Raw genomic sequence first — 27,970 nt, 5'->3', positions numbered from 1 at the left:
GCCATCATGATGGGAAAAGCAGAGGGTCAGAGAGAAAGAGGAAGGCCCTTAACAAGATGGTAGACACAGTGATCATCACAATGGATTGAGCGTGGTGGAGACAGTGAGTTTGGCAAAGGATAGGACAAGGTTCAGATCTGTTGTTCATAGTATCATTATGCGGAGTAGGCAACCTGATGGCACCTAACAATAACAAACTCTCAGGGGTGCCGCCACACCAGATATCCAACCGATATTCTCTGCACAACCTCAATGACCAGGACTGGGGAGGGGAGCCAGGCCTGCGGTCCTTTTCCTGTCTAGGAGTCCAACAGTTGCCCCTCTAAAGACCACACAGTGCCAGGCCCTGGATGACCACTTAGAAATGGGACACTGGCAACTCAGTGTCCCGTGCAGGGGGCCTGGGTTTAATTCTGGGTCAATGTACCTTGTACACAGCCACCAGCTCTCTGTTGGGGAGGCTTACGTGTTGTTCAGAAGCTGAACACACTTAACAGGGGAGATTTCAGAGTAAGATGGTCTAGAATGAAAGGTCCAGCAACCTATATCTAAAGGTCAGTCAACAAGAACCCTAAGGCACACAGTAGGACACTGTCTGTCCCAGGAGTGTTTGCGGCCACAAGTCAGGTCCAAGCTGATGGCAGTTGAAAACAACCACTTAGGGAGCATGTCTGGGTTCTGCCACTCTTCTAAGAACCCTGTCTGTGCAGCTCAGGGAAGCCTGACAAAAACTTCGCAAGGGGGGGCATTATTGTATTCTTCACACACTCATCTTAGTGGAAATTAAGGCACAGAAAGGTTAAATGGAACCTCCAAGGACATCAGCAAAGTGAGAAAACAGGCTTAAAGCTCAGGCCACCAGGCTGGACAGTTAAGCTCTCAGTGGCATTTTAGCCCCTTGTGGTACATCCCTCCTCAAGAGCTCGCCCTCCATGAGAACTCTGGGCAAGGGACCACAGAATGATGAAACTGTGCATCCAGAGTCAAGGATACCCTGGAACCTGACTGGGTCCCAAACAAGATTCTGCCAGGGGTCACAGGGCCATCTGAAAAATTTCAAAGGATTAAGTTGGCATTTCCAGGACATGAAAAGCTACACTTCAAGGCTACAGTCTGAAGAGAGCAGGTGAACAGTGAGGCAGCCCAGCCAGGGGCTTTCCTGTGGACTACAGGGACCCACTGGACGTTTCAGAGGCCTAAGGCCCCTTCGCAGGCGGGTAACCTTCTGTAGCTGAGGGAGTCTTCCCAGGGAGCCGGTGGCCTCTGCCTGCCCTGGGCCCGGGGTGGGGCTGGGGGAGCCGGCCGGCTGTCTCCAGATGATTAAGGAACTGGCAGTAGCTCTCTGGTCCAGAAGGCTCCAGCCAGCAGAGCACAGTCTTCCCTCTTTTCTTTTTGGCACCAGGCGGGCCTATTGATGTTTATCGGCCCATGTTTATTATTCTTAACGCTGTTCAGGATGTTCCTCCCGGCTGGGGAGGGCGAGGCAGGCCAGCAGGGAGAGCACAGGGCCAGGACCTTGGCCTCACTGCCACCCAGGGTGTGTGTGTCAGAGCTGGGACATCCACAGAAAGCCAGCTTGGCCCTTCAGTTGACAGATAAAGAAATGGAGGCCAGAGAGCCAGTACTGGTTGCCCTTGAACCATCTCCAACTCATGTTGACCCCATGTGTGTCAATGTGGAACTGCTCTGGAGAGCACTCAATGGCTGATTTTTTGGATGTAGACAATCGAAACTTCTTCCAAGGCACCTCGTGGGTTCCATCCCCCGATCTTTTGGCTAGCAGCTGTTTGTACCACCCAGGAACTCCAAGGACAAAGAAGAGGATTCATCTGCCCAGGATCACGAGCAAATGAGGTGCAAAGGCCTTCTGACAACAAAAGCCAAGCCTGAGTCCAAAACTCTGAGTTTCTGCAGCCTCAGATCAGCACTGGTTGTTCCGTACAACCATCACTTAGTGCGTGTCCACTACTGCATAGTGGTCTCTGGAGATGGCACTGGACTGATGGAGGCGATGCAGGCTGAAATGTGCCAGGAAGATGATAGAAAGGGTTATCTGGGCAGTGAACACAGCTGGTACAGGAAACTGGGGTACACAGATGCTTCTGAAGTAGGATTGAAGAGAACATGGGTGAGGGTGGCCGAGGCAGGAGACAAGGGAGAGAAGCCAGAAATACTAGCTTCTCTCCAAGCTAACTCCCTGAAAGGTATTCCTGGGCATGCATTCAACCCACACAATACCACTGAGACAGAATCAACTAGAAGCTGACCCTCCAATGGGTTTCAAAGGCTGTAAACTGCCTGGGCAGATCCTTTCTCCCCCAGAGCCGCTGGTGGATTCCATCTACCAGAGAAGACTTTTTGGTCTTTGGGTGAGCAGTACAAGTCTGCAAGGGCTACATCAAGTGTACAAAGAATTCACACACTCATCTCTGCTGCCTCAAATCCCATCACAAGAGCTGCATCTCTTAATAGCATTTGTTCTCCCTAAATGTAACTGCTTCTGCACAAGACAGAGAGGCAAGGTTGGAATTCAGCCTCATGTACTCTCTGCGGAATGGGTTTGGGAAAGGAGGATAAGCAGCAGCATAGGCTGAAGACTAGCAGAGGATGGGCATCGTAGAAAAGCCGGACTGGAGGGAGGTCTTTGCCTCTGGAAGCTAAAGTAGGGCAGGCTGAGGACTCTAGCCAGGCTTCTCTAGCCCGGTCACTGCTCAGGACGGCTGCTCTGGGCTGCATCTCACTCCCCTGTCCTCTCAGCCACCTGAGAGCTTCACAGAAGGTGCTCAGCACTTTCTCAGAGAACTTCAGCAGCAGCATGGTGACTTAGGGCATCCTCCCAAACCTGTGTTTCTCCTCCCCTCCCAAGTCATCTCTGCCCCGAGTGCTCCCAGGGCTTGGCCACACCTGATTCTAAAAGCACTCAAGTGGGGACGATTCCAGAACAGAGCACAGAGCGGCTTTGTGTTCAGTCTCACTGGTTCCTCTTCTGCTTGCAGCCTGGGGCTGGGACTGTTCTCCCTGCCTGACAGCCACTGAGATGGACAGGCCAGTGTTGACAGCATGGAAGGTACCCTGCCCCTTTCTGAGGCTGCTGGGACCTGGGACAACTCAGGAAGGCACTCTGATGTCCTTCTGCCCGGAGTCAGTCTCAGGAAGTGGATTCTGAGACTCAAATACACCCTCCTCAAAGCTGAGGTCTCAGTTGGCCCCCAATACTACTTAGGGTGGTTAGGGGCCCCAGGGCCTTAATGAGAAGCAAAAGCTATCTACAGAGAGAAAACTCAAACTGGAAACCAGGTAAAATGACTTGGAGAGGTTATGGGAGGATTTAGGGAGCTTCAGTGGCCTGGTGGGTTGCCAAGCCAAAAGCAGGCAGTTCAAATCCACCAACTGCTCCTTGAGAGAAAGATGGATAATCTCCCATGTGATTTACAGCCTCTGGAAACTGGCTAGGGGACCAGCTATGAGTGAGCTTCAACTCAACAGCACAAAACAACATGGGAGACCTCAGTTGCATGAGAAAGACCAAGACCAACCCAGTGTTCTTCAGACATGAACAAGAGAGGGCGCTGGCAGGATGAGGCTGGCCAGCAGTGGGCAAGGGCACCACGCTCCCCATGAGGCACAGAACTGGGAGTCAGGAGCTGGGATTTCTCATGAAGCCTATCCCACCAGCAGAGGGGACTGTGGACCAACCTTGTGCCTTTATGGGCCTTATTATCTGTACCAGGAAGGGTTTGAACCCTGGGATTCCTACAAGGTTCCCTGATCTGACTGACTGTAATACCATTTTCTTTTAATGTTCATGTCCTATGATTGATGTGGACTCAGAAACTGCACAAAGGGAAGGCATTTCCAGGCTTAGTGTCTCAGGAGAAGGCCTCTGGGGTCAGTGACCTTAACTCTCCATGACCTTCACACCGAGTTTGAAGTGTCCAGCACAGGTCAGAGACAAAGAGTGACGTGTCTCTAGGAGCCGAAGGAGCAAAGGTCAAACAGCCAGCCCATGAGTGGAGCTTCCATTAGTCACCTGGGCTCAAGGCCTTGAAACACGATAATTGGATGAAGCTCAGGGCAGGAAGGCCAGCTCTGCTGGCATTCCCAGCTGTACCACGGGCTGTCACAAAGGCAAGGCTGATTCACTCCTTCATTGATCTCTCAGACACTAATCAGCTACTCCTCAACTTCCCCTGGCTGCTGCAGGGCACCAGGGTCTGTGCATCTCAATAGGACTAGAGAGTAAGACAGCTCCTGTCTTGAGCAGCACCCAGATATGTTGGGGACTCAGGCATAACAAAGTCAGTAGGGGCCACCAAGTCCTCACTAGAGCCAAGGCCGAGGGAGGCAGCTGCTTGGATGGGGCCCTGAGTAAGCTGTGAGAAGAAGTGATGCTGGTGCCAGGCTCAGGTGGTGAGCAGGTGACTGACAGGTGCACAAGGAAAAGCCTCAAAATTACAACATGAGCAAGCCTAGGGCACCAGAGAGGCTGCTGGACAGGGAGGACAGATCCCAGGGGCAGAGATTAAAGAAGACACAGAGAAATTGGAACAGCTGGGCAATCTCTGACCTGTTTCATCAGAGCGGGGACAACGGTTCCTGGAGCCAAGTCAGGGGAGGCAGGTGAGGTGACAGTGCAGAGGTGTTAGAAAGGTAGCTTGGACAGGCTTGGAGAAGGTGGGACATCATCCAGACCCTGGATTCCTGACCTAGGCAGTGAGGGAGCGAATGCTGAACACACAGAAGCAGGTCTAGGGGAGACTGATGTTCTACTTTTGCTGAAACATGCGGCTGGGTTTTATCCAAGCACATAAGGTGTCATCAACAGTCTGTGAATGATTTAGTGCTGCTCCCACCCTGCATCTATTATCCTTTGGTTCTCAGTCAAATATACGCAGAGACAGAGAGGACAGTGTAAAGAGAGGCAGAGAGAGCATCCAGGAAAAGGGCATCTTTTCACCTTCAGCGAGCTTCCCCCAAACCTGGGCTCGCTCCACATGCCTGCACAGTGCCTGCCTGGCTCTCCCAACCTGTCCTGACAGCAGCCCTGGAAGGCTTGAGAAATGGGGGCCCAGGAGCAGCCAGGACTCGCCAGAGGTCACACTTGCAGGTGGTAATTGTTTCCTGATGCTCACGGTGCTGTGACCACCAAGGCATGTCTCTGCCTCCCCGCTGGCCATTAGAAGCATCAGGATGCAGAGCAAGAGACGATAGGGCCTGATGAGCAGCAAATCCCCCTTTGGCCCAAGGAATGGGAAGCAAGAGGATGCCTCTGAATGCACTGGGGTCTCTGCCCCAGAGGAAAGGTTGAGAAGGTTAAAAAGAAAATTGTGAAGGTCAGGTCCGAATTCTTGTGGAAGCGTGTCCTGACCTTTTCTACCACGGTGTGGTCTACCCTTTCTGGAAACCAAGCCCCCAGCTAATGGGTCCACTCTCTTTTCTAATAAATACGTGGCCCTCAGCCCGAATCCCTCTCTGCTTTGTCAGGAGGGACCCGTTATTTATGACTTGGGGATGAGTCACAGGTTTTGGCAGGGAGCTCACAGCTTTGTGTCCAATGTATTTTTCCACTCAGTAGCGGGCGAAGGAGGATGCCTGTAAATTCTCCCGTCGAAACAACCGTGTAGGTATCTTCATGGGACACTCCTCCTGGCTCAGCCATAAATCTCCCAGGTGGAGGGTCCTGGTGGTCCTTGGCTGCTGTTCAGGCAGCGAGTAGAGACTCTAAAGACTGGGGACTCAGCTCCTGTGCCACACCAACAACTAGGCTCCCTGCAAACTCTGTCATCTCCTTGGGGTTTTCCAAGGCCCCTCAGGGCACAGAGAGTTGTGGAGGTGAAGGAGTTGATCCAGTGTGTCACAGGGGAGATGTAGGTGGAGCATGGGCAAAACTGTAACAGGAACTAGAATGCTCAAGGATCTCTAGGACCGAAGAGTTCAGCCGTCATTCCTCAGCCTGGCTCAACTAACTCCATGCATTGGGCTTCCCTTCACTGCCCCAGAGTCTACCCTGAACACTGTGTAGCCAGACAGGCCATCTTACTGTGCTTCAATTCTTTGTTTACCTGTCCAAATAAGTACCCTTCCACCCGCCCTCAAAGAATCCACTGATACAGAGGGGAAAGCCAGTTCCTACTGGTGTTGCAAATAAAATGAAGAAAACGAAATTTTTTGGCATACTGTATAAAAAGAAAAAGAAAGTAGCAATGAAAGGGAAGTTTCCCAAGACACTAGATGGCTGCATCCTTTTGGAAATTTATGCAAGTTACTTTTTTTTTTTTTTCACATCAGTGCACCAAGAAGGGGTCCGCTCATACACCTTGCTTATAGGTACTCTTTGAAATGAGGGATTTTGGGTAAGAGCAATGAAACCAATCTTATAAGACATAGGATATTCACAGCTAAAACAGAAGACGTTTTAGAAGACGTTTAGGGGGTACTAGTAGTTAATTTAGAAACATAAAGGAGGAGGAAGAATTGTAAGCAGAAGCTAATGATTAAAACATGGAACAAGAGAAACATGAATTTAGGAAAACTTGACATTGTTAAGAAAAAAGCAGAATGCATAAATACTAACATGTTAGGTACTGGCAAAATGAGATGGGTTGACATGGGACATTTTCAATCAGATGAGCATATGATTGATCTACTACACCGGAGATGAAAAGGTGAGAAAAAACAAGGTAGCTTTCACAGTTAAAAAGATCCATCTTGAAATACAATAATGTGAGCAACAGGATTATATTCATATACAAGGAAGACCTATTAATACCACTATCATTCAAATTTATGCACCACAACTGAGCCAAAAAGGTGGAAATAAATTATTTCTACCAACTTTTGCAGTCAGAAACCGATATAAGATGCAATAAAGGTGTTATTAATAATAATAATGAGTAACTGGAATGCAAAAGTTAAGAACCAGAAAGAAGTATCAGCTGTCAGAAATCATGGACTTGGTGACAGAAATGAGCCTTGGGATAGAATGATATGATTCTGCACAATCAGTGATTTATTCATTGGAAATACCTTTTTTAAGAAACAGGATTTCACCTGATGATACACATAGAAACCAGATCAACTATATCTGTAGAAGGAATAGTTGGAGAAGTTCATTATCAGCAATGATAACTAGGCTAGGTGCTGATTGCAGAACAGCCCATCAACTACTCATGTGCAAATTCAAATTTAAGCTAAAGAAGGTGAAATCATATCCACAGGAATCAAAACATCTTTAGTCTACCCCCCCCCAAATTTAAAAACCAAGTTAGAAACAGGTTTGAAGCTTTGAACACGAATGAACAAAGACCAGATGAGCTGTGGGAAGATATCAAGAATATAATCCATGAAGAATGCAAAAAGTCATTACAAAGACAGAGGAAGAAGACAAGACCAAAATGAATGTCAAAAGAGATTCTGAATATTGCACTAGAGCTCTGAGAAGCCAAAGCAAATTAAATAAATCATTGTTGCTGCGATGCTAAACACTGTGACACTGATGTATCAAATGTGATAATGGTCACCCATGGTGGACAGTGTTTGGTGGAGCTCCCCAATTAAAACAAGCTTGGAAGCAGGAGTGGCATCCACTTCCAAAATAGTTTGCCTCCAGTAACCCTATGAACTTGGAGAAACGATGAAAGCTATATAGGTGTTCAGATATTCCGTTCAAAGGGTCACTATGCAACGTCTACGACTCGATGGCACTTAACCACACAAGAACAACATATTCTAAAAGCACCAATATGTCTTGGTTTTCCTTATTCTTTGTTCAAATTTCACACGCCTATGAGGTGACCGAAAATACCATGGCTTATGCTAGTAGCACCCCAGTCCTTGCTCTCCAGCTCTTTAATGATTTATTCATTGGAATAAATTTTATAAGAAACATACATCATAGATTTTCTATGTCTTTGATTTCTTGGTAGCTTCTTCCATGGGTGTTGATGTTGGATCCAAGTGAAAAATTTTTTACAACTGCAATCATTTCATTTACTCTATTGGTCAATATAATATATTATGGTTTAGTTGTGAGACTCTTTTTTCATGACACATGGAGGTGTAATCCATAGGAAAGTTATAGTCTTTGAGTTTCTTTTAGTAAAAAAATCTTCCTTTCAACCAGCAATGTTGTGTCATCTGTATGTCCCTGGTTGTCTGGGTCTTCCTCTAACCTCAATACCATATTCACTTCTTATAATTCAGCTTCTTAGATTATTTGCTTAGCATATAGATGAAATAAATGTGCTGAAAGAATATTATGTTGACATACATTTCCCCCGACTTTAAGCCAAGTAATATCCCTTTTTTTCTGTCAAATTAGTTCTTGTCTCCATGCACATACCACATGAACATAATTAAGTGTTCTGGGGTTTTGATTCTTACAATCTTATCCATAATTCTTTTAATGATCCATACAGTCAAATGACTTTGCATAGTCAACAAAACAGAAACATCTTTCTGGTATCCTCTTGCTTTGAGCTGAAATTCATCTGACGTCAACAGTGATAGTCCTTGTTCCTCATCCTCCGAATCCAACTTCAATGGCTGGCCGTTTTCTGTTCATACACTATCGTAATTGTTTTTTAATCACCTTCAGCAAAAGTGCACTTGTGTTTGATAACTAATGGTAGAGCTTCATCATCTTTACACTCTGTTGGACCAGTTTTCTTTGGAATGGATACACACATGTAGCTCCTCCATTGGCCAGGTAGTTGTCTTCCGCATATCTGGATGTGAGTGAATGAGCACGTCAAGCAGGCACTGCATCTGTCTGCTAGAACATTTCTGTTGGCATTCTATCAACTTGTGGAGCTTTGTTTCTGTCAATGGCTGCAGTGCAGTTTGGATCTCACCCTTTAGTACTATCAGTTCCTGATCAGTTCCTGAAATAAGTCTGACCAATTATTTGTGGTACAATGAAAATATTCAGCTCACTGCTATCAAGTCAGAACCAGCTCAGAGCTGATCCTCCAGTAGGTTTTCAGAGACTGTAAATCACACGGAGGAGAGTGTTGTTCTTTCTCTTACAGAGCAGCTGGTAGATTCGATCCACCAGCCACTGAATTGGCAGTGCAACTCCTTACCCAAAAGGCTATCAGACCTCCTTAAATATGCTGTTGTTGTTGTTATGTGCTATTGAGTCAGAATCAACTCACAAGTGACCTTCCATTGAGTTTTCAGAGGCTGTAAATAACATGGGAGGAGGTTATCCATTCTTCTACCATGTCACAGCTGGGGGGTTTGAACCAAATGTCTTTGCCTTGACAATACAACTCTTAGCTACAAATTTATCATTAAACCAGTCAGAGTAATTCTGTTGAGAAATATTACCAATTCATTTGATCATGCCACACAGAATTAAGAATTATTATTCATTTTTCCCAACTTTTTATTTTGACATACTTTGTAGAATCCTGTGAAGAAATAATTTTTTAATAGCATAAAGGCCTGTTTATAACAATTAAATAAACAATATATCTTTTTTACGTATTTTTCAAATGAAGCAATTTGTATTACAGTTTCTCAGAGTAATTACTGAAAGCCTAAATCATAAAATATGCACAGAAAGAAGGTTTGTTAGAATTGACGTTCAGAATGACCTCATGGTGGGGCATGAGGGGAATGAGATGGGGTAGGGAGGCAATCCAGACCAAATGCTCTCCCTGGATCAAAAGTGAAGCCTCAAGAAAGAATCTCATCTACTTTTCTAAGTAACTTATTGTAGATTTCATTCCAGTAGATGCTAGTGTGTGTGGAAGAATCACAAGCTTACTGGATTTCTGAAACTAGTTAAAACATTAGGCTTATAGGGTCTCTACCTGAGTTCTTTCCTACAATTTACCATTGTACAATGGTCAACAACAGCTTAACACTCAAAACAGCAAGCTGTCAATCAAGGCAACACAGAAGTAGCCATGCAATTCTAAACTGGTTCTGTCAGATCTGACTATCTTAAAATTATCAGTGATATCCCTTAGACCCAGTCCACGAAACCTTGCCCTAAAAACTAGGACTTTTAACTCTTACAGTGTTTGTAGTCTTCTTATTCTGGACAAGTGCTTTTGTAAATAAGGAAGACTTCTGGAAAATAATTTAACTTCAGTATCAGTCCGACATGTTATAATGTTTTCCATTGATAATTATGACTATTTTTTTCTGTAAACTTAGGACCACTAAGGAAAAAGATGTTTTATGTCCATCCTGTGATCATCAGTTTGGTTGTGTGAACTTCTCTAATTCCCTCTTATTCATGGTGACCCAAAGAGGTTAGGCCATCCACGAAACCATTCTAGGGGACCGTGAGAGTCTGTTGGATGGAAGGTGATAACTGAGTTGGTGAAGTTATTTTTTTTATTTCCTGTTTGCCATGTCTCTTTAGGTTACTGAACCTGGATTTTAAAAACAGCAACTGAAGACGGAAGCAGTAAAGCCTACAGAAGGTTGATCATTAGAGGGTTGTTTTAACCTGGATCCCAGAAGAGATAAGAAATCCTTGATGTTTTACAGTATCTCAAAAGCCTACCTTGAATCTGTAAAATGTTTACCATCTTCAAGCTATTCTTCAGGTCTCAGTCACTGCAACTGGTTTAGTTAGTTGGGCTCAAGTAACTTCAGGGAGAGTGCTGCTAATAAAAACCTTAGTGTGAAAAGTCACAGCAGAACATCCCTGGTGATGGGAGCTAGTAGGAACACATTTAAATATAAGACATCAACAAAAGAGTTAAGCCTAGAACAAAAAGGAACAGAACCCTCAAAGTAATAGGCCAGTAGGGGGAAACTCAAGATTTATTTATAAGGATGTTTTGAAAGCTTTTTAAAGTTAAGAATATATACATACACACATATATTTAGAAGGACTCTGTAAAGTTTCAAGACCTCTCTGTAGAAGCTTGTCTTGAAGGACTTTTTATTTTGCTTCTCTTACTTTGAATTGAGTGTTTTTATTTCTGGGAACTAGGAAAGCTGTCATGTGGGAGTCTAATTTTTTATAGTCTTACAACCTTCCTATTTCTAGTTTCTTTTATAGCTCTCATCAGGTTCTTTTACTTTCATATGAAAGAGACCTCCCTTTGCCTGCTTATTATATTAATTGGTTGGAATAAATTAAAAGGCCTAGATATGCTTTAATAAGGAGTCTAATAATTTCCTCAGGAAATTCTTCAGAGTTGAAAAAGGAACGTGATAAACAAAAAGAAGAAAATTCAGACAGCTGAAGAGGCAGAAAGAGAGTATCAAGCACCCAGCATTGTAATTCTTTGAGTGGTTCAGTAAATCTCGAGATTGTATTAAAGCAGTGTCAGTTTTCACTGCCTTGCTGTCTTTTGGATGCTTCCTCATGCCAATCAAAAAAGAAATCTCTTTTCTTGCAGCCAAATGCCTGCTGCCACTAGTCGCTTCCCATTTTCCCTAGGATAACAAACACTAACTGTCCCTCATAAAGAAGCAAACACACACTCACTAACGGTTTTTGTTAAGACCTGCTCTGGAAACTGGAAAGTGTATGAAAAAGAAGTGAGGGAGGAATCTGTATACGTGAAAAATAAAAGTTTAATTTCCTAGACACTTAGATCTGAAAAGTGGAAGTTGAGCTCCTCTGGCAGCTTTCAGATAGAAAAGCAGAAGTCTTCAAAAAGTCAAAAACTTTTGTACACTTAAAACATGAATGTGATTAGCATTAGCAGGTATGTGCTAACTCTGGAGATTCAGGTACCATCTGGGAAATGCAGTTTCTAGTTTTGAACACTTCCACTTGTGAAAACCCCTAGAGTCTAGACTCAGCCTACCAAAGCTCCAGTTCTGAGATGATTCAGCATCTTAGAAACCTTTAAATGTTTAAAAATCCACCTGGATGTGTAGACAGTGAACATAAGCCCTTAATAAACCTTGAAAGAAGGCTTAAAAATAAATTAATAAACTTTGAAGGACTTGAATGACAAAGACAAAAGAGTCCCAAGTAAGAGGTTTCACCAAGAGACAACTCCAAAGACACCAAAAAGGCAGATTTGAGTTCAAGAGGTTCAAGCAGATAGACTGGTGTGCCAGATTTTCTGGTATCACTCCAGGAAAATCAAATCCCACCAACGTTACCAATGTCAATGTTACCAAAATATCAATGGGCAGAAAAACACAGACTCAAAAATTAAAGGCAAAGAAGCTTATTATAGAAGTAAACAGTTCATGAAATGGCAAACAAGCTAGAGTTCCGAAGCCCATCATAGGCCACACAGGGCCTACATACTGAAATAGCAGGACATACCAGTAAAAAGTATTCTGATTGGCTAGAGAAAATAAGTTCTCAACATTGGCTATTTTCAGTAAATCATTAAAGACATGCCCAGGTAAATTCTTTGTGTAAGAGGAACAAGCCCAGGAAAATCCCCTAGTTTTTTTATATAAGCATTTTTTTAGCTTCCTAGTTAGATTAACTTTCAACAACACTCTTCCTGAGGTTCTGATGGTTAGCTGCCCCTCCCTGGGCTTGTCTGGACTTGTCTAAGCTTAGCCACATTCACGGTCTAATAATGGTCAACAAATACTGGGGAAGTAACAAAGAATTCAAATAAATCAGAATGTATGTCAAGACTCGAAGAGAGTTAGGGCTCCAGGCTTGAACCATTGTTGTTGTTACTGTTGTTGGTGCCACTGAGTCAGCTCCACCTCACAGTGACCCTATATTACATTACAACACAGCAGATGGAAATGGTGCCTGAGCCTGTGCCATCTTCACAATCTCTCTCGTGCTGAAGTCCTCTGCTGCTGTCACTGTGTCAGTCTGTCTCAATGAGTCTTCTCTCTGACTCTCCATCTTTCCAAGCATGCTGTCTTCTTACACAGTGTACTCCACAGGGAGGTGCACTGCTACCCCAAAGCAGTACCTCTCTGCTGGTTCAAATCCACCAGGCTCCACAGAAGAAATAGGGACTATCTTATCCCGTGCAATAAAGAGCCTTCAGAAACTCGCTGGAGAGTCAGTTATTAATCAGTTCCAACTCGAAGGTAATGAGTGAGAGAGATTCTTGAGTTTTGTGAACATGCCCAAAGTATGTGAGACAAGGTCTCACCATCCTGGCTGCAAAGAAGCCCCCTGGTTGCACTTCTTCAAGGGCAGATTAGCTGGTTTGGTGCTTTAACTATTAGGCTTTCAGACAGAAGAAAATTGCATGCCTTCCTTTTATAGATGAGGAAACTGAGTCTTAGAGAGTGACTTGTCTGAGATCATGCAGCATGTGAGTGTCATGGGAAGTAAGAGAAACATCTTGATACGTAATATTTGTGGTTGTTACTGTTAGTTGAGTGTTTACTGTATAAGCAGGTGCTCCATGTGAGAGATATTCAGTGCACCATCTTCGTTAATTCCCAGGCAGACCCTTTCATGTTGCATACTGTCTATTACATCTCACAGTTACCTAAAGATTTAGAAGGCTTACATCTGTATGGAAGCAGAGTGCCACATGTTTCTCCCACGGATCTGATCTAGGGAACTAAAGATCGCAAGACTCATTGTCATCAAATCTGAACCAACTCACAGCTGAGCCTCCAGTGGGTTTCAGAGGCTGTAAATTGCATGGGAGATTTCTCATCTTTCTACCTCAGGGCAGGCGATGGACTTGAACCATGTGCCTTGGAGCTGGCAGCACAATTCCTTACCACTAGGTCACCAGAGCTCCTAATCTAGGGAACTGGGAAGGCAAAAAGAAAAGTCAAGTGAAACAACTTACATGATCTGAGGAATTAGGGAAATAAGACAGAAAAACCAAAGAACCTACTTAAACACATCCATACAATCTAGCCTGCTAGCATATGTACACTTCCTGAAACTCAGGTAAGTCCTTGTTAAACCATACATAAAGTTATTAAAAAACATCAAGGGCCCAATGTTAATAGGATATTGCTTTAACATATAAGGGGTACTGTCTTAACATCTAAAGACAACACAAAACAAAGGTATTTTTCAGAAGACAATCAAGACTAGATGAAACTAAGTAACACACATTTGCAGCAAAGAATCAGGCATGTATGACAATGAGTTACCTGATGGAGCACTGATCTACCATAATCACTGAGAGGAAGGAGCAGGATTCGAACCAGGGGCCGGAGTAACCTACCATGTGCCAATATCCCATAATGAGTCTTGTCTCTGCCTCCATACCTCCTTTGAACTGCATCCATCTTGAAGTGCGTGCATGTGTAAAGGAGGAAGAAGGGTTTCTGCCCTCCGACCAAAGATGTGCAAATACTATATCTCCCTTTACCCCTGAAAAAAACATTTATCTCCATGAAAAGCAGCCTTAGCAAAGCTCTGAGCATTTGTTGCTCAGAGACTCACACTTGTGTTCTTCTCAGGCCCTCCGAGTTCTCCTGCCCAAAGTATTTTCTTATTCTCTAATAAAGCTACACCTATCTTATTCATTAATAAATCTCTTTCTTTCCTTTAACAGAGCTGTCTGACTTTTTAGTAATTTTTAAGATCCAGCATCAGAGCAGCTGATGAGCTCAAATTGCCAATCTTTCAGTCAGCAGCCTAACACTTAACCACACGGTACCACCGGTGCTACTGCTACTTCTCCCTGCCAGCAGGGGCTCTTGTTAGCCCCATTCTACAGAGAAGACTCTCAAAGTTCATTATTATTAGATGTCTTGCTTCAGAAGAAAAGCTGTGTCTCTGAGTGATCCGTCTTAAACAGGTGTAAAATGTGTGTGGAATCATGTTCCCCAGCTTCCTCCAAACATGAGCTTAATCAGAACTGACAACCAGATATCTAGGCCAGCACCACCAGGGCTTAGGACAAGGAGACAGGCGCAGCCATGATCGGGATGCAAGTCCCCATCCAAAGAGCTCCCATGTGCTGTCAGATACACAGGAATCAGTGTGGAGGTGTGATTAGCCCTCCCTAAGGCACAGACACTGCTGATAATTTGGGGACGTGGTCTGTGTATATCAAAAGCAGTTCTGTGTATGGTCCCTGCTTATAGTGAGTCCTTGAGAGAGCTGGATCTAATCCTAGCAGCTCCCGCTCTAGAGAAGGTAGCTCCACTTCCTCTTTCCACCAGCATGAGCCCAAGCGACTTTCCCATGCCAGTTGCTCCTAGTCCAAACATAAGTCCCTGTTCGTTCCATTTTTCTCTGTTCAGCTCCACAGTCACGTTCCAGAACATCCCCTTTCCTCTCCCAGGTCTGGTCTGTGACTCACTCAGAGCGTGCACAAGGATGCCCTCAGCACAGGGCTCCAGGAGTGGTTTGGTTTAAGCGCCAGGCAAAGTCTTGGGTCTCTGGTAATGACTGTCTCCTGTCCCCCCAAGCCCTGACACTTTCCCTCTGGCGGCAGCACTTGAGGCCTCCTTGATATCCAGATGTTTGGGATCCTCCACGCTGGCTGGGTTCCAGCCTCCCAGCGGCAACACTAATGGACTGTGTGGGCACAGAGGCTGCTGCTGGGGAAGATGGAGGTCAGTTTATTTAACTCAATTATAAACAAAAGCAATAATTAGCCTGGGGAGAGAGGGAAGGGAAAAGAGAATAAATCAAACCCAGGCTCAAGGAACACCTGTGGACAGGGCTCCCCAGCCGACGGGAATAGCAGCTGTAATTAACCAACCACGAGTGACCTTGGCTCACAGACCATTAATTTGCTGATTGTTGATGGGTTTACACAGCCTGGATGGGAACAGGGCCATAACGAGGCTGCAGCTCAGTTGCCCTGTGTGTGAACAGTAATCACCAAATTAGCAAAGGTGGACCAGCCCTGGTCTAGGGCTGCAGACTGAGGAGGAGGGGCCAGGGTGGGCAAGCACACGACATGGAAGTGGCACATTGGAGACGGCAGGAAAAAACAGAGCCAGAGCTTGACACCACCAAACCACCACCCCAACCTTGGACCCACTTCTCACCCAAGAGAGAAATAAATGTCTATCTTGCTTTAGCCACTGTATTTGGGGAATCTTGGGTTCAGAGGAAAGCACAAAGGTCAAGAAAGGGGGAGCACCAAGGGAGTAGGGTGGTCAGCACTGCCAGCTTACACAGAAGTCACAGGACGCCTTGTCAGAGGAGGCCAGGAGGGCACTGTGAGGTCGGTGAGCTGGGTTCCGAGGAGAGCAGGGATCTGAGCTTGAATGGGGCAGCTCAAGCTGTGAATGAGAGACTGATAAGCAAGTGTAGATAATGCCCTCAAGAGAGCAGGCTGAGAGTGAGAGCAGAGGCAGGCTAGGCATGGACTGAGCAATATGCAAATGAATGAGCAGAATGTGATCAAATCAAACTTCCCAAAAGGCCAACCAAAGATCTGTCCAAATCAAGAGAGATGAGACGTTGAAGACCGGCTATCAGTTGCTGTTGAGTCAAATCTGACTCACGTTGACGCAACCATGTCAAACCAGAACTGTGCTCCATAGCTGACCCATACTGTGCTCCGTGGCTGACCAATGACTGCTTTCTCAGAGACAGCCAAGTGTTCTTCTAAAATACCTCTGAGTGGACTTGAAGCTTCTACCTTTTCGTTAGCAGCCAACTATGTTAATCATTTGCACAAACAGAGGATCTCTCTTTATGACCTAAACACAACAAATTCATTGATATTGAGTCTATCCCGACTCACAGCAACCCTACAGAAAAGGGTGGAAGGGCCCCAGTAGGGCTTCTGGGGCTGGAATCATTACAGAAGCAGATTGCCACATCTCCTTCCCTGGAAAGGCTAGTGGGTTCCAACCACAGACTTTCTGACTGGCGGCCACATGCCTAATCACTGAATCATTGAGGCTCCTCTTCTCTATGATGAATCACTGAAGAGTAGGTGAGGTGTAAAAAAAGAGGAGCTTAGGGAAACCTTCTAGTTGTGTGAAAGACCTGGAGAAAATAATGCACACACTAGAACATGATGGCTACGTCAGCCAGACAGGAATAAATATGACAGGTACTGTCCATGGGCAGGGACATCTGACCATAAGGAACCACAAAACACCTCCCAGAAAGCTGAGAGGAAGAGTGGAATCATCAACAGAATGTGGCTTTGGGGGCTGAAGAGATAGGAAGTTTGCACAAGAGGAGATCTAGAGTGTTTCATGAAGGGCCAGGAAGGAGAAGGGGTAGCAAAGCTTCCAGAACACTTAGCACTCGCAGGCAATGCTGAGGTTGGCGTGCAGCTGCATTCAAATCTTAGCTTTCACGGGACCCTCAGTATCACTGCATCCTGGGTACTGGCTCTGTCTGAGCTGATGCCTAGGTGGATCTTGGACTTCATGGAGAAAGAAAGAAAGAATAAGGGGAAAATGTTCCATGAAGGAGAGGGGGGGGGGGAAATCTATCCCCTTGTCCTTGGATTTCCATTTCTGGAACCAAAAGAGTCAGGACTAGGAACATCCAGGTCAGGAGGAGGTGCTGAGTGGACACTGGGGACATGCTGGACTCAAGGCTCCCCTGGAGAAAACTAGGAGACAGAAGGTCATGAGCACTGGTTCTCATGTCACCAAGGCTGAGGGAAGCACAGCCGAAGTGCACAAGAGGCCAGTGTCCATTCCATTCCCTGGGGCATCTAGTGGGGAATCTCCAGTCCTGAAATCATCACCACCAGAAAAGCCTCAACCCCGCCATGGAAAAAAGGGTCCCACAGGGGTGCCCGGCGCCAGCCAGCACAAATGAGCTCATAGAGGCTTGCTGCCTCTTCCCCTGTTTTCCAGGGATCTCAGATTTCTAGATAGCAGGAACATCCTACAGGCAGGAACAGAAGGCAAGAAGAGGGTTGGGTTATAGACCCAAGGTGGGTTGCAGGGTTGTCAGCAGCTCTCCCACTGACACAACATTGTCTTGCTTCTACTGCTTTGTCCTGGACCAGATCCGGAAGGGTCTGTCCTGTCCTCCCTCTCCATTTCCCTTTCAGGCAACACAGGAGCCCTGAGTGAAAAGTCCCCAAAGAAAATATATTTGGATTACCTGGAGGAGCACCTGCTCCTCTGTCCTCTCCCACATAACCAGAGTGTGTATCACATATAAGCTTGCAAAAGAGGCCTGGACTCATCAAGACAGGAGGAGGGATAGTCAGGGGGTCAAGAGCCTAGCAAAGCTTCAAATATCAAGACTGGACACAAACAACAATCATACAACACTTCAGACAGAACCCTTGGGGCACACATCTTCATAGCTCTGTGACCCTTTCTCAGGCCTTCAATTTCCCCTGTGTTAAGCGGAAATGTCACCTGACCTTAAAGTACTCTAGGATCTACTGAGAAGACAAAGTTGTGCTTTGAAACCTTAAACAGCTCTGCACTCAGAGGGAATATACTATTATGACAAAAGAAATATAACTAAGGCTGCTGCATCACACAACCCTCCTGGTACCACTCACATCATGGCCTTTAAACATGGTGCTCCCTGAAGCATAAGGACATTCACAACTTTGATGTCAATGGTGTTCTCAGGAGCAATACAAGCCTGTAATGCCATCCTCAGGCTGCAAAAATGTCGGCCCAGAAGCTTCTCTGGACAGAACTGCTGAGGGCACCTAATCCTCTGGGTAGCTTTCTGGAGTCCAGATACTGGGGAAAGAACAGCTCTGTTCAGAAGATCTAGCTTAAATGCATTCATGTTGTTTCTCGAGGACTGGCATGAGGAGGAAGCCAATCTATCGCATTTTGTAAAGTTAGGACAAGAACAGAGACTGTGAAGGTGTCAGGGACACCCAGCAAGGTCCGTGTCTAGGAAGCTCACGTAGAAAACCTAGAGATCTCAATGGCAGCCCTTGTAATTTTACCAATCATAAAACTAGACTTTCTGTCTGCACCAAAAGACATCATGCTGTTATTATTACCCCACTGACAATTGCAGATGTTAAAGACCAGAAGTGGCTTTCTTATTGTTGTTGTTGTTGTTAAGTGTCTTTAAGTTGAATACAACTCACTGCAACCCTATGAACAGCTGGCCTGAACCCTGCCCGATCCTGTGCCATCCTCATATCTCTGACACACTAGAGCCCACTGCAGTCACCATGACAATCCATCTCATTGTAAGTGGCCTTAGAAGGTAGGTGATCAATCCTGGCCTCTCTCAGGCACAATCTCCTCTTTGAAAGCCTAAGACACAGGAGACCCTTACTTATGGCAGCCAAGTGAGGTCTCTCAGCTAGCTGGATCTCCCCAGCATCTAGAATGGTAGGGTCATTTCTGTTGCTGGGAAGAGAAGGAAGGGGATCCTAGGCACTAAGGAGAGAGTTGGAGTTGGACATTACAGCAGCAATAGTGACCCATGGTTAACTAACCATCATGTAGGGGATTCATAGATTTTTAAGAAGAATAAGATCTATAGATAATTTTCTGAGCTATTATTTTGCCTATTCTTGCAAGGATCTAACCTCAGACACATTATCCCTAAAACCTAAGTAAAGGCTACCATATTTGTGGCCCGGAGCCACTGGCACTTTGGTATATGAAAGAACTGAAGAGGAATGAGATACTCAACAAACAAGACTAAAGATGAATGAGTTGTTCAAAGGGTAAAGGTGTAGGGATTAACACAAGGTATAAAATATGTACACAGCTCATATGCTCCTGGTCACAGTTCTTTGTGAAAATGGCACTACCATCCTTTTGATAAGGGAGAAACTAAGGTCCAGACAGGTTAAACAATATGTAAAGTCATCCCTAAAGTTTCTCTGATTTTGAAGACCTTTCCTTTTTAGTAAAAAAAGAGTTCAAGCTGGATTCAAAAGAGGCCATTGCTGATAGACATCAGTTGGATTCTAGCTGAAAGGAAAGAATGCCTATTTATGCTTTACTGACTATGCAAAAGCATTTGACTGTGTGTATCACAAGTTATGGCTAACATTGAGAAGAAGTGTGATCAGAGTGCTCTTTAGAAGCAAGGATGGTAATATTCTCTCTTACACTTGGGACAGAAGTTAGACCTTGGGAAAAGACATTGGGTTGGAAAAAGTAGAAGGTCAGTGGAAAAGAGGAAACTATTAGTGAGATGGATTCACACAGTGACTGTAACAATAGCTTAAATTAAGTTCTTGGGGAATTGTGAAGATGATACGGTTTTGGACAGGGTTTCACCTTGTTAGACATAAAGTCATTATGGGATGGAGCTGACTAGGTAACACCTAACAATGAAAACAACAAATAACAGAGGATAATCGCTTCATCTTAAAATTGTCACCTTAATTACATCTGCCAAGTGCCTTCTGTTATATACTGTTCACAGGTTCAGGGAGCTCTGATAACATGTTGTTGTTGTCGTTATGCACCATCGAGTCGTTTGTGACTCACAGCGAATCTATGTACAAGAGCCCTAAATGCCATTCTATCCTGTGCCAACCTCGCTGTCTCAAACACATTCATTCCCACCACTCCACTCACAGAATCGATCCATCTAATCAAGGGTCTTCCTCTCCTACGCCATCCCTCCACTCTTCCAAACATGATGTCCCTCTCCAAGGACCAGTCCCTCCTTGCAACATGCCCAAAGTATGTCAGATGAAGCTTCAGAATCCTTGACTCCAGGGAACATTCTGGCTTCACCCTCTCAAGGACAAACCTGTTTGTTCTCCTAGCAGTCCACAGTATATTCAACACTCTTCTCCAGCACCACAACTCAAAGGCATCAATTCATCCCTATTCACTGTCCAACTCTCCAATTCATAGCACCTAATTCCAAAGACTATAGCCTGGATCAGGCGCACCTTAGTCTCCAGCCTGACATCGTAGCACTTCAGTACTCTTGAGAGGTCCCTCATAGGTGACTTTCCCAATGCAATTCATCTCCTGATTTCCTGGCTGCTGTTACCAAGAGTGTTGACTGTGGAATCAAGTAAATTAAAACTGTTAACTATCTCAATCTCTTCACCGTAGCATGTATAGACAGTAAAATTGCAATGCTAACCCAGAGGTCATACCTCTCAAGTAGTTCAAATCTACCAGCAGCTCCTTGTGAGGAAGATGAGCTGTCTCTTCCCATTAGATTTATGGCCTGATAAAGGATTGCTATGAGTCCAAATTAATACAGTGGCACCCATCAACAGTATTAGTTCCACTATTAACATGATGACTTCTAGCTTCACCACTGTCACTGTTAGATTTTAAAATATACTCACAGCTCTTTCTTTATATTTTGTTGTTATTGTTAGGAGCCATTATGTCAAACACAACTCATTTCAACCCCATGAAAGATAGAACTGAACCCTGTCCTGTATATGCCATCTTCATCGTCTCTTACACACTAAAGCCCACTGCTGCAGTCACTGTGTCAATTCATCTCGTTGAAGGTCTTCCTCTCTTTCACTGACCTTCCACCTCTCCAAGCATGTATTACAGTAATTGCCCAGACATATGAATATCTTAGGGAACACTGGTGGTGGGGTCTGTAGGAGATTGTGCTGTTAGCCCATAGGTGATGTCTCTTTGGTGGTTCAAATCTGTCAGTAGCTCCTGGGGTGGGGAAAGATAAGCAATCTCCCCTTGTGTAATTTACAGCCTCTAAAAACCCCAAGGGAAGTCAGCTAGGAGTTGGCAATGAGTGAGAGCATGATCAATATTTTATGTTGCAATGTAGTAGATAAGGAACTCCTATACCATACTGAACGACTAGCCTATGTGGATGGAGTGTGAGAGTTAAGAACTTGCTCTCCCACAAAGAAGGTCCAATCATCTCTTCTTTTTTTCTGGAACATTTTCTCCCCATCCTTTCTCTCCCATGTGGCAGCCACATGGTCCTGGGAAGGCTTGAGTAATGGAGCAAATGCAAGATATTTCCATGTTGCTTGAACTTCCTTTTGTGGCTTTCTGGTGATTCTGGACATATCCAAGATTTGGGTTTGGACCTCACGGCAGTAGATGGAACAGGCTTTTCAGTTAATTTTGGTCCTGAGCCACTTGGACTGTCTCATTTGTTCAAGAAGTTCTCCACAAGATCTAGCATGGCTCAGTAGCATTCTCATTTTTATATTCTATTAAGTCTTTATTTTTTCTCAAAATAATACATGTATACATATTTTTGAAAGTCAAATAGTCTACAAGGCTTATAATAAAAACCAGTAGATTTTTTTGCTCCAATACTTTTCACTTCTGAGTCTTCCTTTCCTGGGGCAAGCACTTTGAAATGTTTAACTCTTTTCTATTCTTATTTCCATATTTCTAAAGGACAAGGGTACTAAAATCTCTTGCAATTTTGTTTCTTTCGTTTTACATTGTTTCTATTGACCTTATAATCTGGAAGATAATAATTGAGTTTTCTTATACTGCCGTCAATCCACACTAGCATGTATGCATATATACACACACATACGGAGGTAATATTATTATTGGTTTCAACAGTATACAGTTTCCATTATTATTACTATAATCATCATTCATAATTTAACTACTCCTTTACTGTACAACTTTCTTGTCCTCTTGGAGTTACTAATTCCCTTTTTTTAACATTTCCCTAAATTTCAGTTTCTCAGAGGAGCTCTGGTAAAGAGCTACTGGTAAACAGGTTCACTGCAAACCCAAAGATGTGTGATATGAAATCACCAGATGCTCCGCAGAAGAAAGATGGGTAATCTCCCATGGGATTAACTGCTTCTGAAAACCCACTGGAGGGTCAGCTATGAGTCTGTTCTGACTTGACGGTAGTCAACAACAACAACAAAAAACATGGATCATTTGTTAATTTATTAGTTATTTTGCCATTACTAACATTCTAATGGTGAAACTTTGTCTCATATATATTTGGGGCATTTTGTTAGGAAGAGACATCATGCCCAGAAAACTGAAGTGTCTCACAAGTGTGAGGAAGATCCTCTATGAGATGGACTGACACACTGATCATCATAATGGTCAGAGACTATGAGGATGTCACAGGATAGGGCTGGGCTCATATCTGTTGTTCAAAGAGTCAACATAACAATTAACAATACACCCCAAAAAAAATGAATGCCCATTACTCTCATTTTCATTTTCTTCTTGAAAATGTTAGTGTTTTAGTCCTCTATCATCCCGGCCAAATTATACTAACATCTTTTGCATGTCAGCACAACTGCCTTTCTGAAATTTTTCTTTATCATCATCCTGAAATTTCTTTCTGTCCTTATTCTGTTTGTTGAATCACTGCCTCCTTTCTCTTCCTTGATCTACTCTTATTAATTAAATTTAATTCATTAAAATTAATCACACTCTCCAAAATCCTCCTAGAAAAGAAGGCTTGGGAGGAAATTTTTGAAGACGGTATCTATCAAAAATATATTTCCTTTTATTGTTGCATTCAATTGCTAGTTTGGCTAGGTATAGAACCTAAGTTTGGAAATAATTTTCCCTTAAAATTTAAAAGCTGTGTTCCAGTTTGTGGGGTTTTTTTTTTTAATGATGCAATTCTAATATCCAATAATCTGTAAATAATTCTTTCAGTCTGGAAGTTTTAACATTTTTATCTCTGGCATATGAGATTTCACTGTGATGTGTTCTGAAGTGAATTCTGTTTTGTATTTGGTTAAAATTCAATTTTCTAAGTTCTCAGAATCTTTTCCGCCTACAAATTCAAGTACTACAGTTTAAGAGAATAGTATTATATTAAACTTTTCCATTTTGTTTTCTTTTTGATGAGTTCTTTGCCTTTGTTTCTAGTTTGCCTCTATGTCTGTGTTTTGTTTTTATTTTTCATTTAATTTCTTTATTTCATTCTCCCAGATATTTTTAACTTAAGATGCTGCTTCTGGAACAATCATCTAAATGATTTTTTCTCAATTTATATTCCTTGGAAATTTTGTTCTACTTTTAGGACTTTGTCTTGAATATCTACTTTCCTAGTGATTTAATTTTTCATTTAAATATGGCTATTATAATTGTATTTTCCAGGAATTTACTTTTTTTAAATTTTACTGTGATTTGAGTGAAAGTTTACAATTCATATTGATATTTTTCTGCTTCTTTGGGAAATAAAATAACTTCTTATTCTCATGTAAAGAAGGTATCATTTTCTTTCCTTATTCTGAACATGTTAGTCATAATTTATGTCATTTCCTTCTCTAGTATTTCCTCTATGTCACCTTTGTTTCCATTTAGTTTGTTCAAGTCTCTGCCTTTCATCTAAAAGGACTTCCTTAAATATGAACTGATTCTTTGCTGTCCATTCATATCTAAATGTGAGACACCTAAAGGCAGATTCAACATTCTGTGATAAAGGAAAGAAAAACAGTTAAATCTGATAGGCTTTACCATTAAGTCATGAGTGGGACTCAACTTTACCAGGAGACCAACTACTAATACTTGTAAATCTTCTATCTTGAGAAAATCAATTTTCACAGGAAAGAATCTTCCAATTTCTAGCCTGGTGTGGCATTAATATGACTACCAGTGTTCTGGGACTTGAAAAAAGAAGAGAGGCTCCTGTTTTAATAAACAGACTTATACTTCCCCTTTGTTTTCACATTGACTCTTCATCCCTCCTCCAGCTGTGCCTGGTGTCCCTGTGCCCAGAATCTTTCTGGTTCACCATTTCAAGAACATAAACCTTTTGTCTTCTGCCAGCATGGGAAAGCATCATCATAGGACCCTATACTATAGGGCAGGAAGAAGTCGAGCATGGTAAGGTCCTTATTTCTGTGCTTTAAAACTTATAACCACTACTTTCATCCTCACCCTAATTTTGAACCCTTACTTCTAGAAGTACATAACATATGCCTACAGTTCCCAGGCCGTTCTGGGATTCTGTCACTACAAATGTTCAGCTACTTACCTTTGGCTCCTCCATCTATTTTGACACTCTTGCAGGTTTGAGTTTTGGCTTTACATGGTTGGCGAAGTCAGATAACCCATCCATTCACTTTCTAGTTTCCAAATTGTTGATTTCTTTTGTATGCTGTTATTTCTTCTTCCTTTTTCTTGAAGATTTATGCCTTTTTTTCCTTTCAAATTCCACTAATGATATTTTAGGGAGGCTTCTAAAGATAGCCAAGATAAACATGTGTGTTCAATAAACCATGATTATTAAGAAGCCTAATGTTCTCTATTGGAGTTTAAGAGTCAAAATTAACAGTTAATCATAAGGCATTCTTCCACCTTGTTTTGGCTGCCTCCTCTGTGCCTTTATCTCCTGGCATTCATAAATGGTTGAAAGTAGTCCTGTTTGGCTCTGGTGGTTTTGTTGGTGGTGGTTCTGGATTTTTTACAATCACCATGACCACAATCAATTGTAATCTATAATCCTACACAACACAAACATCATCACCCCATCACCATGACTTTTTTGTTTCCTTGTTACCATCAAATCGGATCCATCTGGCACAGGAGGAGATTGCCCCTACTTCTCCAGCAGAGCATCTGTTAGATTTCAACCATGCAACTTTCGGGACTGCAGTGCAGCTTCTTGCCACTAGGCCACCGGAGCTCCGTTCTCACCATCACCTTTGGACAAGTGGCAAGAAGCTATGCTGCAATCCCAAAGATATGTGGTTCGAATCCATCAGCTACTCTGTAGGAGAAAAAGGGGCAATCTTCTCCCATGTGCTGTCTCTGAAAACTCATTGGAAGAATAGCTATAGGTCACTTCCAGCTCAATGGTACACAAAAATCACTACTAATTCACCTCATCATGACCATCTCTACTATTGTCCTGCCATTACTTTAGACACTATCTCTGTCAACTTCTCCATAATATCCATCAACACCATCATGTTGGACATCACTACCATTATCTGTCATCATGAAATCATCAGATCCATTGTCACCCTCTCCATAACTTTCACCAAGACTTCTACCATCTCTAACATTACAACCTACAGAAATATTCTCTAAATTATTTATTAAAAATATTCTTACATATGAATTGTAATCAAAACTCCCATGGAAAGTATAATTTTCAGTCATCTGGAAAAAGAGTGATTTCTAAGCTCCTTGAGTGTCTTCTTTAAGAAAAGGGAGTGGAAACAAACAATTGATTTTTTTCTCCTGCTAAAACACATACATAGGAAAAGATAAAGATGAAAAAAAAAACATTTATTGAACCCTTTCTACGCAGCTGGCACCAAATCAGGCGCGTAAGATCGAGTATATTCTGGGTGAGAATCACTGCCCTTGCTTTACAAGGAGGAAAGGAAGATTCCCAGATGCTAAGTAACATACTCAAGGCCACACAATTAATAAGTGGTGGAGCCAAGATTCCAACCCTATGTGACTTCAAAGTCCATATTCTTTCCATTATACTATGCTGGCAAGAAATCTCAGAAGCTTGGTTTAAGCACAATGGGTTATGACTCTGATTAAAGAGCATCATAGTAATGGTCCCGGATCCTAGGGACATCTGGTATGATGAAGCAGCAAGCCTCTTTCTCCAAAACATCACTATCTAATGAAGAAGACTCAACCCCAGCCTCATAAAGCTTATTCACTGCTTGAAGGCCCCAGTCAATAAACCTTCCCTGTGCCCAAGCTCTACCACCCCTTTCTGACCTCGGGTTCCCAGAAGGAGAGAGAAAGGGAGGGAATATGGACATTCAGTCCTGGGAATGCCTGGGGTTGGGAGAGCTGAGTTATTTTGGGATTGTTTACATTTGGAATCTTCCTGATCTTTGGTCCCAGAAAAACACCCACATGTTGGAAACTCTACTGAGTTATTCACTGTTGGGTTTTTTCTTCATCTCCTTCAGTTTTTTTCTTCCTCTTGGATGGAAAAAAGATCTGCTAATGATTAGTCACAACCTGTGAGGCTCAGTTTTTGACAGCTCCGCTGAGAAGAGAGAGACAAAGAGGCTTAGAGAGGCACCCATGGTTCAGATGTTGCTGGGAAGGAAATGTGGTTCACAGCATTGACCTTCTGGGCCAAGGGGTGGCCCCCTCACGTACCAGGGGATGAATCGCCCCTTGGATGGAGAGCCCTGCACTGCTGTTCCATTCCAAGTCCTCATCCCAACCTCACTGGGGATCACACGCAAGAACATGTATTAGAAGGAGGCCAAAGAGTCAAGAGGGCAAGCAGGCCACAAAGAGGGGCAGGTGCCAAATACAAAGGATGCTGGCCCTGTGGGCCCCTGCGGCCACAGCCTCCACTACCAACCTGGAGTGCTATGTTTCAAGGGTGAAGTCCAAGCCGTAAGTGACAATCCAATACCGCCATATGGCCACTGGCAGTTTTTATCACATCTTTGTGCTCCTGGAATTCCCAGGGTTTGAGTGGGCCTCCTGCTTCTTTACGAGAAGGCTAAGGGACGGGTGGGGCTGAGCACTGTCCACAGGGGCCAGGACAAAGGGAGATTGTTTTAGCTGAAGAACTAGGGCCTGGAAGTCAGATCTGGATCCAATTTTAAAATCTAAGGATTGTGAAATGTGGTGAGGAGGGGGTAATAAAGGGAACTTGGGAAATCTCCCTTGGTGCAGGTCTTTTTAAAGAGGTTTTTGAGACAACAAAGGGAAAATCAATTCATACAATAAGCAACAATGTAACCAGGAGGCCTTAGTGTCAGGGGATGGCAGGGTAGTCCCTATGGTATGTACAACCCTGGGCAAACAGTTCTTTTTTTGCCAAGGTTCTGTCTATGTAAACAATTTGAGTCATTGAAAATCAGTGTGTCAGCACCATTCTGAAAGTACAGTCTCGTGTGACTCCCATATAAAAAAATACTTGACCAGCAATCCACTCACCAGGCAGCCCTCCAGAATTCAGCCAGCCTGTGGGATCCCAGATGAATGTAACAGCATGGATCCCATTGCTTTTTGAGGCATCTGGTTAACCACGCACATGCAATAAAAAGTCAAGGGGTGCTCCAAGAAAGGTCACAGGAGCTCAGGCCCATACAAGTCCAAGTCCAAACTCAGAGTCTACAACACAGTCTTAGTTACGGTCAGCTACGGAGGGGACCCATCCTTCTCTGGACTAAGGAAGGAGGCAGTGATCTCTTGGAAGGGCACCCAATCCCTCTACAGTGAGGGATGCTGAAGAGCAGGCAGGAAGACCTTGTTTTCAAACTGGTTGCTCCTTTACTAGATGTTGTAGCTGGTACCACTCTGCTGCTCT

The sequence above is a fragment of the Elephantulus edwardii genome, unplaced genomic scaffold, assembly GCF_000299155.1.
Source record: "Elephantulus edwardii isolate Elephantulus edwardi_28Jun2011 unplaced genomic scaffold, EleEdw1.0 scaffold00011, whole genome shotgun sequence".
NCBI classification, from domain to species: domain Eukaryota; kingdom Metazoa; phylum Chordata; class Mammalia; order Macroscelidea; family Macroscelididae; genus Elephantulus; species Elephantulus edwardii.
The sequence above is the reverse complement of the archived record's forward strand: the minus strand, read 5'-3'. Positions refer to the sequence as shown.